At 61.0% G+C, this 15,812-nt stretch overlaps 19 non-coding genes and 1 pseudogene across 19 annotated transcripts; all 20 read left to right on the top strand.

Moving 5' to 3' along the window:
* The first annotated feature begins 536 nt into the window (after positions 1-536).
* Positions 537-655, top strand: LOC149245346 (5S ribosomal RNA). Its single transcript, XR_016267817.1, has one exon. It is a non-coding gene; the product is annotated as a 5S ribosomal RNA (ribosomal RNA).
* Positions 656-1,255: 600 nt separating this feature from the next.
* Positions 1,256-1,374, top strand: LOC149245345 (5S ribosomal RNA). The gene has a single exon (XR_016267784.1). It is a non-coding gene; the product is annotated as a 5S ribosomal RNA (ribosomal RNA).
* A 1,329-nt stretch (positions 1,375-2,703) lies between these two features.
* Positions 2,704-2,822, top strand: LOC149245344 (5S ribosomal RNA). The gene has a single exon (XR_016267828.1). It is a non-coding gene; the product is annotated as a 5S ribosomal RNA (ribosomal RNA).
* Positions 2,823-3,416: 594 nt separating this feature from the next.
* Positions 3,417-3,537, top strand: LOC149245343 (5S ribosomal RNA). The gene has a single exon (XR_016267487.1). It is a non-coding gene; the product is annotated as a 5S ribosomal RNA (ribosomal RNA).
* A 596-nt stretch (positions 3,538-4,133) lies between these two features.
* Positions 4,134-4,252, top strand: LOC149245342 (5S ribosomal RNA). Its single transcript, XR_016267827.1, has one exon. It is a non-coding gene; the product is annotated as a 5S ribosomal RNA (ribosomal RNA).
* A 593-nt stretch (positions 4,253-4,845) lies between these two features.
* LOC149245341 (5S ribosomal RNA) lies at positions 4,846-4,964 on the top strand. Its single transcript, XR_016267826.1, has one exon. It is a non-coding gene; the product is annotated as a 5S ribosomal RNA (ribosomal RNA).
* A 601-nt stretch (positions 4,965-5,565) lies between these two features.
* On the top strand, positions 5,566-5,684 carry LOC149245340 (5S ribosomal RNA). Its single transcript, XR_016267825.1, has one exon. It is a non-coding gene; the product is annotated as a 5S ribosomal RNA (ribosomal RNA).
* A 1,333-nt stretch (positions 5,685-7,017) lies between these two features.
* LOC149245339 (5S ribosomal RNA) lies at positions 7,018-7,135 on the top strand. Its single transcript, XR_016267435.1, has one exon. It is a non-coding gene; the product is annotated as a 5S ribosomal RNA (ribosomal RNA).
* A 597-nt stretch (positions 7,136-7,732) lies between these two features.
* On the top strand, positions 7,733-7,852 carry LOC149245338 (5S ribosomal RNA). Its single transcript, XR_016267478.1, has one exon. It is a non-coding gene; the product is annotated as a 5S ribosomal RNA (ribosomal RNA).
* Positions 7,853-8,449: 597 nt separating this feature from the next.
* LOC149245337 (5S ribosomal RNA) lies at positions 8,450-8,569 on the top strand (annotated as a pseudogene).
* Positions 8,570-9,164: 595 nt separating this feature from the next.
* LOC149245336 (5S ribosomal RNA) lies at positions 9,165-9,283 on the top strand. The gene has a single exon (XR_016267783.1). It is a non-coding gene; the product is annotated as a 5S ribosomal RNA (ribosomal RNA).
* A 605-nt stretch (positions 9,284-9,888) lies between these two features.
* LOC149245335 (5S ribosomal RNA) lies at positions 9,889-10,007 on the top strand. Its single transcript, XR_016267781.1, has one exon. It is a non-coding gene; the product is annotated as a 5S ribosomal RNA (ribosomal RNA).
* A 611-nt stretch (positions 10,008-10,618) lies between these two features.
* LOC149245334 (5S ribosomal RNA) lies at positions 10,619-10,737 on the top strand. Its single transcript, XR_016267824.1, has one exon. It is a non-coding gene; the product is annotated as a 5S ribosomal RNA (ribosomal RNA).
* Positions 10,738-11,334: 597 nt separating this feature from the next.
* On the top strand, positions 11,335-11,450 carry LOC149245333 (5S ribosomal RNA). The gene has a single exon (XR_016267555.1). It is a non-coding gene; the product is annotated as a 5S ribosomal RNA (ribosomal RNA).
* Positions 11,451-12,047: 597 nt separating this feature from the next.
* Positions 12,048-12,166, top strand: LOC149245332 (5S ribosomal RNA). Its single transcript, XR_016267823.1, has one exon. It is a non-coding gene; the product is annotated as a 5S ribosomal RNA (ribosomal RNA).
* A 597-nt stretch (positions 12,167-12,763) lies between these two features.
* On the top strand, positions 12,764-12,882 carry LOC149245331 (5S ribosomal RNA). The gene has a single exon (XR_016267821.1). It is a non-coding gene; the product is annotated as a 5S ribosomal RNA (ribosomal RNA).
* Positions 12,883-13,479: 597 nt separating this feature from the next.
* LOC149245330 (5S ribosomal RNA) lies at positions 13,480-13,598 on the top strand. Its single transcript, XR_016267820.1, has one exon. It is a non-coding gene; the product is annotated as a 5S ribosomal RNA (ribosomal RNA).
* A 597-nt stretch (positions 13,599-14,195) lies between these two features.
* LOC149245329 (5S ribosomal RNA) lies at positions 14,196-14,314 on the top strand. The gene has a single exon (XR_016267407.1). It is a non-coding gene; the product is annotated as a 5S ribosomal RNA (ribosomal RNA).
* A 592-nt stretch (positions 14,315-14,906) lies between these two features.
* LOC149245328 (5S ribosomal RNA) lies at positions 14,907-15,025 on the top strand. Its single transcript, XR_016267780.1, has one exon. It is a non-coding gene; the product is annotated as a 5S ribosomal RNA (ribosomal RNA).
* Positions 15,026-15,619: 594 nt separating this feature from the next.
* LOC149245327 (5S ribosomal RNA) lies at positions 15,620-15,738 on the top strand. Its single transcript, XR_016267528.1, has one exon. It is a non-coding gene; the product is annotated as a 5S ribosomal RNA (ribosomal RNA).
* Positions 15,739-15,812: the final 74 nt, after the last annotated feature.

Here is a 15,812-nt window from a genome sequence, read left to right as displayed (position 1 = left end):
TGGGATCCCGCGGGCGAAGAGATCGCTGGAGCATTAGGGGGGCAGGGGGAGCGCAGCCGAGGGAAACGGCGACTCGCTTGAAGACTGCTCCGAGGGAAATTCGAGAACAGGTTCTTTTCCCTGGTCGGAAGTCAGGGGCGGGATCACAGTGCAACGGAGGCGACGCATTTGCGGCGGTGGGCGATGAATCTAGGACCGTTCGCATCACCGCTGCGGATATGACACGAGGAGAGTGGGGTAAGAGGCGTAGATCATATGCACTTTTGTAGGAATTCGAATTCTGGAAGGACCGCGGATCGTTCACGGAGAGGCCGCGCGCGCTCCACGGAGCGTCGTCGGTGGTCGCGGGACTTACGCCTTTTCCTTCCCTCTCTTCTTTTCATTCTCGCTCGTCCGTTCTTCCGCTGGCTCCCCGCGGGGCGGGAGGCGCCGCCAAGTCGGGGGAAGAGGGCGAGCCCCTGCGCCGAACCGTTTCGGATCGAGGGCCCGTGGCTCGGCGGTGTCCGTTGAAGAGGGGGAGGGGGCGAGATCCTTGCGGGTGCGATCATACCAGCGTTAATGCACCGGATCCCATCAGAACTCCGCAGTTAAGCGCGCTTGGGCTAGAGTAGTACTGGGATGGGTGACCTCCCGGGAAGTCCTAGTGTTGCACCCCCCCCCCCTTTTGTGCGTCGTTTTTGCGACGTGGGGCCACTTGTATATATCGATTTATGATGGGATCCCGCGGAGCGAAGAGATCGCTGGAGCATTAGGGGGGCAGGGGGGAGCGCAGCCGAGGGGGAAACGGCGACTCGCTTGAAGACTGCTCCGAGGGAAATTCGAGAACAGGTTCTTTTCCCTGGTCGGAAGTCAGGGGCGGGATCACAGTGCAACGGAGGCGACGCATTTGCGGCGGTGGGCGATGAATCTAGGACCGTTCGCATCACCGCTGCGGATATGACACGAGGAGAGTGGGGTAAGAGGCGTAGATCATATGCACTTTTGTAGGAATTCGAATTCTGGAAGGACCGCGGATCGTTCACGGAGAGGCGCGCGCGCGCTCCACGGAGCGTCGTCGGTGGTCGCGGGACTTACGCCTTTTCCTTCCCTCTCTTCTTTTCATTCTCGCTCGTCCGTTCTTCCGCTGGCTCCCCGCGGGGCGGGAGGCGCCGCCAAGTCGGGGGAAGAGGGCGAGCCCCTGCGCCGAACCGTTTCGGATCGAGGGCCCGTGGCTCGGCGGTGTCCGTTGAAGAGGGGGAGGGGGCGAGATCCTTGCGGGTGCGATCATACCAGCGTTAATGCACCGGATCCCATCAGAACTCCGCAGTTAAGCGCGCTTGGGCTGGAGTAGTACTGGGATGGGTGACCTCCCGGGAAGTCCTAGTGTTGCACCCTCCCCCCCTTTTCTGTGCGTCGTTTTTGCGACGTGGGGCCACTTGTATATATCGATTTATGATGGGATCCCGCGGAGCGAAGAGATCGCTGGAGCATTAGGGGGGCAGGGGGAGCGCAGCCGAGGGAAACGGCGACTCGCTTGAAGACTGCTCCGAGGGAAATTCGAGAACAGGTTCTTTTCCCTGGTCGGAAGTCAGGGGCGGGATCACAGTGCAACGGAGGCGACGCATTTGCGGCGGTGGGCGATGAATCTAGGACCGTTCGCATCACCGCTGCGGATATGACACGAGGAGAGTGGGGTAAGAGGTGTAGATCATATGCACTTTTGTAGGAATTCGAATTCTGGAAGGACCGCGGATCGTTCACGGAGAGGCCGCGCGCGCTCCACGGAGCGTCGTCGGTGGTCGCGGGACTTACGCCTTTTCCTTCCCTCTCTTCTTTTCATTCTCGCTCGTCCGTTCCTCCGCTGGCTCCCGCGGGGCGGGAGGCGCCGCCAAGTCGGGGGAAGAGGGCGAGCCCCTGCGCCGAACCGTTTCGGATCGAGGGCCCGTGGCTCGGCGGTGTCCGTTGAAGAGGGGGAGGGGGCGAGATCCTTGCGGGGCGCGCGTTACGCAGGCGAAGCGCGCAGCTGGACGACATCAGCTCAGCTGCGTCCTCAGCTCCGAGTTAGCGCGCTTGGGCTGGAGTAGTACTGGGATGGGTGACCTCCGGGAAGTCCTAGTGTTGCACCCTCCCCCCTCTTTTGTGCGTCGTTTTTGCGACGTGGGGCCACTTGTATATATCGATTTATGATGGGATCCCGCGGGCGAAGAGATCGCTGGAGCATTAGGGGGGCAGGGGGAGCGCAGCCGAGGGAAACGGCGACTCGCTTGAAGACTGCTCCGAGGGAAATTCGAGAACAGGTTCTTTTCCCTGGTCGGAAGTCAGGGGCGGGATCACAGTGCAACGGAGGCGACGCATTTGCGGCGGTGGGCGATGAATCTAGGACCGTTCGCATCACCGCTGCGGATATGACACGAGGAGAGTGGGGTAAGAGGCGGTAGATCATATGCACTTTTGTAGGAATTCGAATTCTGGAAGGACCGCGGATCGTTCACGGAGAGGCCGCGCGCGCTCCACGGAGCGTCGTCGGTGGTCGCGGGACTTACGCCTTTTCCTTCCCTCTCTTCTTTTCATTCTCGCTCGTCCGTTCCTCCGCTGGCTCCCGCGGGGCGGGAGGCGCCGCCAAGTCGGGGGAAGAGGGCGAGCCCCTGCGCCGAACCGTTTCGGATCGAGGGCCCGTGGCTCGGGCGGTGTCCGTTGAAGAGGGGGAGGGGGCGAGATCCTTGCGGGTGCGATCATACCAGCGTTAATGCACCGGATCCCATCAGAACTCCGCAGTTAAGCGCGCTTGGGCTAGAGTAGTACTGGGATGGGTGACCTCCCGGGAAGTCCTAGTGTTGCACCCTCCCCCTCTTTTGTGCGTCGTTTTTGCGACGTGGGGCCACTTGTATATATCGATTTATGATGGGATCCCGCGAGCGAAGAGATCGCTGGAGCATTAGGGGGGCAGGGGGAGCGCAGCCGAGGGAAACGGCGACTCGCTTGAAGACTGCTCCGAGGGAAATTCGAGAACAGGTTCTTTTCCCTGGTCGGAAGTCAGGGGCGGGATCACAGTGCAACGGAGGCGACGCATTTGCGGCGGTGGGCGATGAATCTAGGACCGTTCGCATCACCGCTGCGGATATGACACGAGGAGAGTGGGGTAAGAGGCGTAGATCATATGCACTTTTGTAGGAATTCGAATTCTGGAAGGACCGCGGATCGTTCACGGAGAGGCCGCGCGCGCTCCACGGAGCGTCGTCGGTGGTCGCGGGACTTACGCCTTTTCCTTCCCTCTCTTCTTTTCATTCTCGCTCGTCCGTTCTTCCGCTGGCTCCCGCGGGGCGGGAGGCGCCGCCAAGTCGGGGGAAGAGGGCGAGCCCCTGCGCCGAACCGTTTCGGATCGAGGGCCCGTGGCTCGGCGGTGTCCGTTGAAGAGGGGGAGGGGGCGAGATCCTTGCGGGTGCGATCATACCAGCGTTAATGCACCGGATCCCATCAGAACTCCGCAGTTAAGCGCGCTTGGGCTGGAGAGTAGTACTGGGATGGGTGACCTCCCGGGAAGTCCTAGTGTTGCACCCTCCCCCCTCTTTTGTGCGTCGTTTTTGCGACGTGGGGCCACTTGTATATATCGATTTATGATGGGATCCCGCGGGCGAAGAGATCGCTGGAGCATTAGGGGGGCAGGGGGAGCGCAGCCGAGGGAAACGGCGACTCGCTTGAAGACTGCTCCGAGGGAAATTCGAGAACAGGTTCTTTTCCCTGGTCGGAAGTCAGGGGCGGGATCACAGTGCAACGGAGGCGACGCATTTGCGGCGGTGGGCGATGAATCTAGGACCGTTCGCATCACCGCTGCGGATATGACACGAGGAGAGTGGGGTAAGAGGTGTAGATCATATGCACTTTTGTAGGAATTCGAATTCTGGAAGGACCGCGGATCGTTCACGGAGAGGCCGCGCGCGCTCCACGGAGCGTCGTCGGTGGTCGCGGGACTTACGCCTTTTCCTTCCCTCTCTTCTTTTCATTCTCGCTCGTCCGTTCTTCCGCTGGCTCCCCGCGGGGCGGGAGGCGCCGCCAAGTCGGGGGAAGAGGGCGAGCCCCTGCGCCGAACCGTTTCGGATCGAGGGCCCGTGGCTCGGCGGTGTCCGTTGAAGAGGGGGAGGGGGCGAGATCCTTGCGGGTGCGATCATACCAGCGTTAATGCACCGGATCCCATCAGAACTCCGCAGTTAAGCGCGCTTGGGCTAGAGTAGTACTGGGATGGGTGACCTCCCGGGAAGTCCTAGTGTTGCACCCTCCCCCCCTTTTTCGTGCGTCGTTTTTGCGACGTGGGGCCACTTGTATATCGATTTATAATGGGATCCCGCGAGCGAAGAGATCGCTGGAGCATTAGGGGGGCAGGGGGAGCGCAGCCGAGGGAAACGGCGACTCGCTTTAAGACTGCTCCGAGGGAAATTCGAGAACAGGTTCTTTTCCCTGGTCGGAAGTCAGGGGCGGGATCACAGTGCAACGGAGGCGACGCATTTGCGGCAGTGGGCGATGAATCTAGGACCGTTCGCATCACCGCTGCGGATATGACACGAGGAGAGTGGGGTAAGAGGTGTAGATCATATGCACTTTTGTAGGAATTCGAATTCTGGAAGGACCGCGGATCGTTCACGGAGAGGCCGCGCGCGCTCCACGGAGCGTCGTCGGTGGTCGCGGAACTTACGCCTTTTCCTTCTCTCTCTTCTTTTCATTTTCGCTCGTCCGTTCTTCCGCTGGCTCCCCGCGGGGCGGGAGGCGCCGCCAAGTCGGGGGAGAGGGCGAGCCCCTGCGCCGAACCGTTTCGGATCGAGGGCCGTGGCTCGGCGGTGTCCCTTGAAGAGGGGGAGGGGGCGAGATCTTTGCGGGTGCGATCATACCAGCGTTAATGCACCGGATCCCATCAGAACTCCGCAGTTAAGCGCGCTTGGGCTAGAGTAGTACTGGGATGGGTGACCTCCCGGGAAGTCCTAGTGTTGCACCCTCCCCCCTCTTTTTTGTGCGGCGTTTTGCGACGTGGGGCCACTTGTATATATCGATTTATGATGGGATCCCGCGAGCGAAGAGATCGCTGGAGCATTAGGGGGGCAGGGGGAGCGCAGCGAGGGAGGAAACGGCGACTCGCTTTAAGACTGCTCCGAGGGAAATTCGAGAACAGGTTCTTTTCCCTGGTCGGAAGTCAGGGGCGGGATCACAGTGCAACGGAGGCGACGCATTTGCGGCAGTGGGCGATGAATCTAGGACCGTTCGCATCACCGCTGCGGATATGACACGAGGAGAGTGGGGTAAGAGGTGTAGATCATATGCACTTTTGTAGGAATTCGAATTCTGGAAGGACCGCGGATCGTTCACGGGAGAGGCCGCGCGCGCTCCACGGAGCGTCGTCGGTGGTCGCGGGACTTACGCCTTTTCCTTCCCTCTCTTCTTTTCATTCTCGCTCGTCCGTTCTCCGCTGGCTCCCGCGGGGCGGGAGGCGCCGCCAAGTCGGGGGAAGAGGGCGAGCCCCTGCGCCGAACCGTTTCGGATCGAGGGCCCGTGGCTCGGCGGTGTCCGTTGAAGAGGGGAGGGGGGGGGCGAGATCCTTGCGGGTGCGATCATACCAGCGTTAATGCACCGGATCCCATCAGAACTCCGCAGTTAAGCGCGCTTGGGCTAGAGTAGTACTGGGATGGGTGACCTCCCGGGAAGTCCTAGTGTTGCACCCTCCCCTCTTTTGTGCGTCGTTTTTGCGACGTGGGGCCACTTGTATATATCGATTTATGATGGGATCCCGCGGGCGAAGAGATCGCTGGAGCATTAGGGGGGCAGGGGGGAGCGTAGCCGAGGGAAACGGCGACTCGCTTGAAGACTGCTCCGAGGGAAATTCGAGAACAGGTTCTTTTCCCTGGTCGGAAGTCAGGGGCGGGATCACAGTGCAACGGAGGCGACGCATTTGCGGCGGTGGGCGATGAATCTAGGACCGTTCGCATCACCGCTGCGGATATGACACGAGGAGAGTGGGGTAAGAGGCGTAGATCATATGCACTTTTGTAGGAATTCGAATTCTGGAAGGACCGCGGATCGTTCACGGAGAGGCCGCGCGCGCTCCACGGAGCGTCGTCGGTGGTCGCGGGACTTACGCCTTTTCCTTCCCTCTCTTCTTTTCATTCTCGCTCGTCCGTTCTTCCGCTGGCTCCCCGCGGGGCGGGGAGGCGCCGCCAAGTCGGGGGAAGAGGGCGAGCCCTGCGCCGAACCGTTTCGGATCGACGGCCGTGGCTCGGCGGGTGTGTCGTTGAAGAGGGGGAGGGAGGGGGCGAGATCCTTGCGGGTGCGATCATACCAGCGTTAATGCACCGGATCCCATCAGAACTCCGCAGTTAAGCGCGCTTTGGGGTAGTACTGGGATGGGTGGATGGGTGACTCCCGGGAAGTCCTAGTGTTGCACCCTCCCCCCTCTTTTGTGCGTCGTTTTTTGCGACGTGGGGCCACTTGTATATATCGATTTATGATGGGATCCCGCGGAGCGAAGAGATCGCTGGAGGGTAGGGGGAGCAGGGGGGAGGGAGAGCGCAGCCGAGGGAAACGGCGACTCGCTTGAAGACTGCTCCGAGGGAAATTCGAGAACAGGTTCTTTTCCCTGGTCGGAAGTCAGGGGCGGGATCACAGTGCAACGGAGGCGACGCATTTGCGGCGGTGGGCGATGAATCTAGGACCGTTCGCATCACCGCTGCGGATATGACACGAGGAGAGTGGGGTAAGAGGCGTAGATCATATGCACTTTTGTAGGAATTCGAATTCTGGAAGGACCGCGGATCGTTCACGGAGAGGCCGCGCGCGCTCCACGGAGCGTCGTCGGTGGTCGCGGGACTTACGCCTTTTCCTTCCCTCTCTTCTTTTCATTCTCGCTCGTCCGTTCTTCCGCTGGCTCCCCGCGGGGCGGGAGGCGCCGCCAAGTCGGGGGGAGGAGAGGGCGAGCCCTGCGCCGAACCGTTTCGGATCGAGGGCCCGTGGCTCGGCGGTGTCGTTCGATTGAAGAGGGGGAGGGGGCGAGATCCTTGCGGGTGCGATCATACCAGCGTTAATGCACCGGATCCCATCAGAACTCCGCAGTTAAGCGCGCTTGGGCTGGAGTAGTACTGGGATGGGTGACCTCCGGGAAGTCCTAGTGTTGCACCCTCCCCCCTCTTTTGTGCGTCGTTTTTGCGACGTGGGGCCACTTGTATATATCGATTTATGATGGGATCCCGCGGGCGAAGAGATCGCTGGAGCATTAGGGGGGCAGGGGGAGCGGAGGGAGAGGGAACGGCGACTCGCTTGAAGACTGCTCCGAGGGAAATTCGAGAACAGGTTCTTTTCCCTGGTCGGAAGTCAGGGGCGGGATCACAGTGCAACGGAGGCGACGCATTTGCGGCGGTGGGCGATGAATCTAGGACCGTTCGCATCACCGCTGCGGATATGACACGAGGAGAGTGGGGTAAGAGGCGTAGATCATATGCACTTTTGTAGGAATTCGAATTCTGGAAGGACCGCGGATCGTTCACGGAGAGGCCGCGCGCGCTCCACGGAGCGTCGTCGGTGGTCGCGGGACTTACGCCTTTTCCTTCCCTCTCTTCTTTTCATTCTCGCTCGTCCGTTCTTCCGCTGGCTCCCCGCGGGGCGGGAGGCGCCGCCAAGTCGGGGGAAGAGGGCGAGCCCCTGCGCCGAACCGTTTCGGATCGAGGGCCGTGGCTCGGCGGTGTCCGTTAGAAGAGGGGGGAGGGGGCGAGATCCTTGCGGGTGCGATCATACCAGCGTTAATGCACCGGATCCCATCAGAACTCCGCAGTTAAGCGCGCTTGGGCTGAGAGTAGTACTGGGATGGGTGACCTCCCGGGAAGTCCTAGTGTTGCACCCTCCCCCCTCTTTTGTGCGTCGTTTTTGCGACGTGGGGCCACTTGTATATATCGATTTATGATGGGATCCCGCGGGCGAAGAGATCGCTGGAGCATTAGGGGGGCAGGGGGAGCGCAGCCGAGGGAAACGGCGACTCGCTTGAAGACTGCTCCGAGGGAAATTCGAGAACAGGTTCTTTTCCCTGGTCGGAAGTCAGGGGCGGGATCACAGTGCAACGGAGGCGACGCATTTGCGGCGGTGGGCGATGAATCTAGGACCGTTCGCATCACCGCTGCGGATATGACACGAGGAGAGTGGGGTAAGAGGCGTAGATCATATGCACTTTTGTAGGAATTCGAATTCTGGAAGGACCGCGGATCGTTCACGGAGAGGCCGCGCGCGCTCCACGGAGCGTCGTCGGTGGTCGCGGGACTTACGCCTTTTCCTTCCCTCTCTTCTTTTCATTCTCGCTCGTCCGTTCCTCCGCTGGCTCCCCCGCGGGGGGGGAGGCGCCGCCAAGTCGGGGGAAGAGGGCGAGCCCCTGCGCCGAACCGTTTCGGATCGAGGGCCCGTGGCTCGGCGGTGTCCGTTGAAGAGGGGGAGGGGGCGAGATCCTTGCGGGTGCGATCATACCAGCGTTAATGCACCGGATCCCATCAGAACTCCGCAGTTAAGCGCGCTGGGCTGGAGAGTAGTACTGGGATGGGTGACCTCCCGGGAAGTCCTAGTGTTGCACCCTCCCCCCTCTTTTGTGCGTCGTTTTTGCGACGTGGGGCCACTTGTATATATCGATTTATGATGGGATCCCGCGGAGCGAAGAGATCGCTGGAGCATTAGGGGGGCAGGGGGAGCGCAGCCGAGGGAAACGGCGACTCGCTTGAAGACTGCTCGAGGGAAATTCGAGAACAGGTTCTTTTCCCTGGTCGGAAGTCAGGGGCGGGATCACAGTGCAACGGAGGCGACGCATTTGCGGCGGTGGGCGATGAATCTAGGACCGTTCGCATCACCGCTGCGGATATGACACGAGGAGAGTGGGGTAAGAGGTGTAGATCATATGCACTTTTGTAGGAATTCGAATTCTGGAAGGACCGCGGATCGTTCACGGAGAGGCCGCGCGCGCTCCACGGAGCGTCGTCGGTGGTCGCGGGACTTACGCCTTTTCCTTCCCTCTCTTCTTTTCATTCTCGCTCGTCCGTTCCTCCGCTGGCTCCCGCGGGGCGGGAGGCGCCGCCAAGTCGGGGGAAGAGGGCGAGCCCCTGCGCCGAACCGTTTCGGATCGAGGGCCCGTGGCTCGGCGGTGTCCGTTGAAGAGGGGGAGGGGGCGAGATCCTTGCGGGTGCGATCATACCAGCGTTAATGCACCGGATCCCATCAGAACTCCGCAGTTAAGCGCGCTTGGGCTGGAGTAGTACTGGGATGGGTGACCTCCCGGGAAGTCCTAGTGTTGCACCCTCCCCCTCTTTTGTGCGTCGTTTTTGCGACGTGGGGCCACTTGTATATATCGATTTATGATGGGATCCCGCGGGCGAAGAGATCGCTGGAGCATTAGGGGGGCAGGGGGGCAGGGGAGGAGCGCAGCGAGGGAAACGGCGACTCGCTTGAAGACTGCTCCGAGGGAAATTCGAGAACAGGTTCTTTTCCCTGGTCGGAAGTCAGGGGCGGGATCACAGTGCAACGGAGGCGACGCATTTGCGGCGGTGGGCGATGAATCTAGGACCGTTCGCATCACCGCTGCGGATATGACACGAGGAGAGTGGGGTAAGAGGCGTAGATCATATGCACTTTTGTAGGAATTCGAATTCTGGAAGGACCGCGGATCGTTCACGGAGAGGCCGCGCGCGCTCCACGGAGCGTCGTCGTGGTGGTCGCGGGACTTACGCCTTTTCCTTCCCTCTCTTCTTTTCATTCTCGCTCGTCCGTTCCTCCGCTGGCTCCCGCGGGGCGGGAGGCGCCGCCAAGTCGGGGGAAGAGGGCGAGCCCCTGCGCCGAACCGTTTCGGATCGAGGGCCCGTGGCTCGGCGGTGTCCGTTGAAGAGGGGGAGGGGGCGAGATCCTTGCGGGTGCGATCATACCAGCGTTAATGCACCGGATCCCATCAGAACTCCGCAGTTAAGCGCGCTTGGGCTGGAGTAGTACTGGGATGGGTGACCTCCCGGGAAGTCCTAGTGTTGCACCCTCCCCCCTCTTTTGTGCGTCGTTTTTGCGACGTGGGGCCACTTGTATATATCGATTTATGATGGGATCCCGCGGGCGGAAGAGATCGCTGGAGCATTAGGGGGGCAGGGGGAGCGCAGCCGAGGGAGGGAACGGCGACTCGCTTGAAGACTGCTCCGAGGGAAATTCGAGAACAGGTTCTTTTCCCTGGTCGGAAGTCAGGGGCGGGATCACAGTGCAACGGAGGCGACGCATTTGCGGCAGTGGGCGATGAATCTAGGACCGTTCGCATCACCGCTGCGGATATGACACGAGGAGAGTGGGGTAAGAGGTGTAGATCATATGCACTTTTGTAGGAATTCGAATTCTGGAAGGACCGCGGATCGTTCACGGAGAGGCCGCGCGCGCTCCACGGAGCGTCGTCGGTGGTCGCGGGACTTACGCCTTTTCCTTCCCTCTCTTCTTTTCATTCTCGCTCGTCCGTTCTTCCGCTGGCTCCCCGCGGGGCGGGAGGCGCCGCCAAGTCGGGGAAGAGGGCGAGCCCCTGCGCCGAACCGTTTCGGATCGAGGGCCGTGGATGGGGCCCGTGGCTCGGCGGTGTCCCTTGAAGAGGGGGAGGGGGCGAGATCTTTGCGGGTGCGATCATACCAGCGTTAATGCACCGGATCCCATCAGAACTCCGCAGTTAAGCGCGCTTGGGCTAGAGTAGTACTGGGATGGGTGACCTCCCGGGAAGTCCTAGTGTTGCACCCTCCCCCCCTTTTTCGTGCGTCGTTTTTGCGACGTGGGGCTACGTATATATCGATTTATAATGGGATCCCGCGAACGAAGAGATCGCTGGAGCATTAGGGGGGCAGGGGGGAGCGCAGCCGAGGGAAACGGCGACTCGCTTGAAGACTGCGAGGGAAATTCGAGAACAGGTTCTTTTCCCTGGTCGGAAGTCAGGGGCGGGATCACAGTGCAACGGAGGCGACGCATTTGCGGCAGTGGGCGATGAATCTAGGACCGTTCGCATCACCGCTGCGGATATGATGACACGAGGAGAGTGGGGTAAGAGGTGTAGATCATATGCACTTTTGTAGGAATTCGAATTCTGGAAGGACCGCGGATCGTTCACGGAAAGGCCGCGCGCGCTCCACGGAGCGTCGTCGGTGGTCGCGGGACTTACGCCTTTTCCTTCCCTCTCTTCTTTTCATTCTCGCTCGTCCGTTCTTCCGCTGGCTCCCCGCGGGGCGGGAGGCGCCGCCAAGTCGGGGGGAAGAGGGCGAGCCCCTGCGCCGAACCGTTTCGGATCGAGGGCCCGTGGCTCGGCGGTGTCCGTTGAAGAGGGGGAGGGGGCGAGATCCTTGCGGGTGCGATCATACCAGCGTTAATGCACCGGATCCCATCAGAACTCCGCAGTTAAGCGCGCTTGGGCTGGTAGTACTGGGATGGGTGACCTCCGGGAAGTCCTAGTGTTGCACCCTCCCCCTCTTTTGTGCGTCGTTTTTGCGACGTGGGGCCACTTGTATATATCGATTTATGATGGGATCCCGCGGGCGAAGAGATCGCTGGAGCATTAGGGGGGCAGGGGGAGCGCAGCGAGGGAAACGGCGACTCGCTTGAAGACTGCTCGAGGGAAATTCGAGAACAGGTTCTTTTCCCTGGTCGGAAGTCAGGGGCGGGATCACAGTGCAACGGAGGCGACGCATTTGCGGCGGTGGGCGATGAATCTAGGACCGTTCGCATCACCGCTGCGGATATGATGGCACGAGGAGAGTGGGGTAAGAGGTGTAGATCATATGCACTTTTGTAGGAATTCGAATTCTGGAAGGACCGCGGATCGTTCACGGAGAGGCCGCGCGCGCTCCACGGAGCGTCGTCGGTGGTCGCGGAACTTACGCCTTTTCCTTCCCTCTCTTCTTTTCATTCTCGCTCGTCCGTTCCTCGCTGGCTCCCCGCGGGGCGGGGAGGCGCCGCCAAGTCGGGGGGAAGAGGGCGAGCCCCTGCGCCGAACCGTTTCGGATCGAGGGCCCGTGGCTCGGCGGTGTCCCTTGAAGAGGGGGAGGGGGCGAGATCCTTGCGGGTGCGATCATACCAGCGTTAATGCACCGGATCCCATCAGAACTCCGCAGTTAAGCGCGCTTGGGCTAGAGTAGTACTGGGATGGGTGACCTCCCGGGAAGTCCTAGTGTTGCACCCTCCCCCCTCTTTTGTGCGTCGTTTTTGCGACGTGGGGCCACTTGTATATCGATTTATAATGGGATCCCGCGAGCGAAGAGATCGCTGGAGCATTAGGGGGGCAGGGGGAGCGCAGCCGAGGGAAACGGCGACTCGCTTTAAGACTGCTCCGAGGGAAATTCGAGAACAGGTTCTTTTCCCTGGTCGGAAGTCAGGGGCGGGATCACAGTGCAACGGAGGAGGCGACGCATTTGCGGCGGTGGGCGATGAATCTAGGACCGTTCGCATCACCGCTGCGGATATGACACGAGGAGAGTGGGGTAAGAGGTGTAGATCATATGCACTTTTGTAGGAATTCGAATTCTGGAAGGACCGCGGATCGTTCACGGAGAGGCCGCGCGCGCTCCACGGAGCGTCGTCGGTGGTCGCGGGACTTACGCCTTTTCCTTCCCTCTCTTCTTTTCATTCTCGCTCGTCCGTTCTTCCGCTGGCTCCCCGCGGGGCGGGAGGCGCCGCCAAGTCGGGGGAAGAGGGCGAGCCCCTGCGCCGAACCGTTTCGGATCGAGGGCCCGTGGCTCGGCGGTGTCCGTTGAAGAGGGGGAGGGGGCGAGATCCTTGCGGGTGCGATCATACCAGCGTTAATGCACCGGATCCCATCAGAACTCCGCAGTTAAGCGCGCTTGGGCTAGAGTAGTACTGGGATGGGTGACCTCCCGGGAAGTCCTAGTGTTGCACCCTCCCCCCCTTTTTCGTGCGTCGTTTTTGCGACGTGGGGGCTACTTGTATATCGATCTATAATGGGATCCCGCGAACGAAGAGGTCGCTGGAGCATTAGGGGGGCAGGGGGGAGCGTAGCTGAGGGAAACGGCGACTCGCTTTAAGACTGCTCCGAGGGAAATTCGAGAACGGGGTCTTTTCCCTGGTCGGAAGTCAGGGGCGGGATCACAGTGCAACGGCGGCGACGCATTTGCGGCAGTGGGCGACGAATCTAGGACCGTTCGCATCGCCGCTGCGGATATGGCACGAGGAGAGTGGGGTAAGAGGTGTAGATCATATGCACTTTTGTAGGAATTCGAATTCTGGAAGGACCGCGGATCGTTCGCGGAAAGGCCGCGCGCGCTCCACGGAGCGCCGCCGGTGGTCGCGGAACTTACGCCTTTTCCTTCTCTCTCTTCTTTTCATTTTCGCTCGTCCGTTCTTCCGCTGGCTCCCCGCGGGGCGGGAGGCGCCGTCGAGTCGGGGAAGAGGGCGAGCCCCTGCGCCGAACCGTTTCGGATCGAGGGCCCCGTGGCTCGGCGGTGTCCGTTGAAGAGGGGGAGGGGGCGAGATCTTTGCGGGTGCGATCATACCAGCGTTAATGCACCGGATCCCATCAGAACTCCGCAGTTAAGCGCGCTTGGGCTAGAGTAGTACTGGGATGGGTGACCTCCCGGGAAGTCCTAGTGTTGCACCCTCCCCCCTCTTTTGCGCGGCGTTTTGCGACGTGGGGCCACTTGTATATCGATTTATAATGGGATCCCGCGAGCGAAGAGATCGCTGGAGCATTAGGGGGGCAGGGGGGGAGCGTAGCCGAGGGAAACGGCGACTCGCTTTAAGACTGCGCCGAGGGAAATTCGAGAACAGGTTCTTTTCCCTGGTCGGAAGTCAGGGGCGGGATCACAGTGCAACGGAGGCGACGCATTTGCGGCGGTGGGCGATGAATCTAGGACCGTTCGCATCACCGCTGCGGATATGACACGAGGAGAGTGGGGTAAGAGGTGTAGATCATATGCACTTTTGTAGGAATTCGAATTCTGGAAGGACCGCGGATCGTTCACGGAGAGAGGCCGCGCGCGCTCCACGGAGAGCGTCGTCGGTGGTCGCGGGACTTACGCCTTTCCCTTCCCTCTCTTCTTTTCATTCTCGCTCGTCCGTTCTTCCGCTGGCTCCCGCGGGGCGGGAGGCGCCGCCAAGTCGGGGGAGAGGGCGAGCCCCTGCGCCGAACCGTTTCGGATCGAGGGCCCGTGGCTCGGCGGTGTCCCTTGAAGAGGGGGAGGGGGCGAGATCCTCGCGGGTGCGATCATACCAGCGTTAATGCACCGGATCCCATCAGAACTCCGCAGTTAAGCGCGCTTGGGCTAGAGTAGTACTGGGATGGGTGACCTCCCGGGAAGTCCTAGTGTTGCACCTCCCCCTCTTTTGTGCGTCGTTTTTGCGACGTGGGGCCACTTGTATATATCGATTTATGATGGGATCCCGCGGGCGAAGAGATCGCTGGAGCATTAGGGGGGCAGGGGGAGCGCAGCCGAGGGGAAACGGCGACTCGCTTGAAGACTGCTCGAGGGAAATTCGAGAACAGGTTCTTTTCCCTGGTCGGAAGTCAGGGGCGGGATCACAGTGCAACGGAGGCGACGCATTTGCGGCGGTGGGCGATGAATCTAGGACCGTTCGCATCACCGCTGCGGATATGACACGAGGAGAGTGGGGTAAGAGGTGTAGATCATATGCACTTTTGTAGGAATTCGAATTCTGGAAGGACCGCGGATCGTTCACGGAGAGGCCGCGCGCGCTCCACGGAGCGTCGTCGGTGGTCGCGGGACTTACGCCTTTTCCTTCCCTCTCTTCTTTTCATTCTCGCTCGTCCGTTCTCCGCTGGCTCCCGCGGGGCGGGAGGCGCCGCCAAGTCGGGGGAAGAGGGCGAGCCCCTGCGCCGAACCGTTTCGGATCGAGGGCCCGTGGCTCGGCGGTGTCCGTTGAAGAGGGGGAGGGGGCGAGATCCTTGCGGGTGCGATCATACCAGCGTTAATGCACCGGATCCCATCAGAACTCCGCAGTTAAGCGCGCTTGGGCTGGAGTAGTACTGGGATGGGTGACCTCCCGGGAAGTCCTAGTGTTGCACCCTCCCCCCTCTTTTGTGCGTCGTTTTTGCGACGTGGGGCCACTTGTATATATCGATTTATGATGGGATCCCGCGGGCGAAGAGATCGCTGGAGCATTAGGGGGGCAGGGGGAGCGCAGCCGAGGGAAACGGCGACTCGCTTGAAGACTGCTCCGAGGGAAATTCGAGAACAGGTTCTTTTCCCTGGTCGGAAGTCAGGGGCGGGATCACAGTGCAACGGAGGCGACGCATTTGCGGCGGTGGGCGATGAATCTAGGACCGTTCGCATCACCGCTGCGGATATGACACGAGGAGAGTGGGGTAAGAGGCGTAGATCATATGCACTTTTGTAGGAATTCGAATTCTGGAAGGACCGCGGATCGTTCACGGAGAGGCCGCGCGCGCTCCACGGAGCGTCGTCGGTGGTCGCGGGACTTACGCCTTTTCCTTCCCTCTCTTCTTTTCATTCTCGCTCGTCGTTCCTCCGCTGGCTCCCCGCGGGGCGGGAGGCGCCGCCAAGTCGGGGGAAGAGGGCGAGCCCCTGCGCCGAACCGTTTCGGATCGAGGGCCCGTGGCTCGGCGGTGTCGTTGAAGAGGGGGAGGGGGCGAGATCCTTGCGGGTGCGATCATACCAGCGTTAATGCACCGGATTCCATCAGAACTCCGCAGTTAAGCGCGCTTGGCCTGGAGTAGTACTGGGATGGGTGACCTCCCGGGAAGTCCTAGTGTTGCACCTCCCCCCTCTTTTGTGCGTCGTTTTTGCGACGTGGGGCCACTTGTATATATCGATTTATGATGGGATCCCGCGGGC

Source organism: Pinus tabuliformis, chromosome 7 (genome assembly GCF_031772625.1).
Source record: "Pinus tabuliformis cultivar Carrire ecotype Pingquan chromosome 7, CPIR1, whole genome shotgun sequence".
Lineage (NCBI taxonomy): Eukaryota > Viridiplantae > Streptophyta > Pinopsida > Pinales > Pinaceae > Pinus > Pinus tabuliformis.
This window is presented reverse-complemented; position numbering and strand designations above follow the sequence as displayed.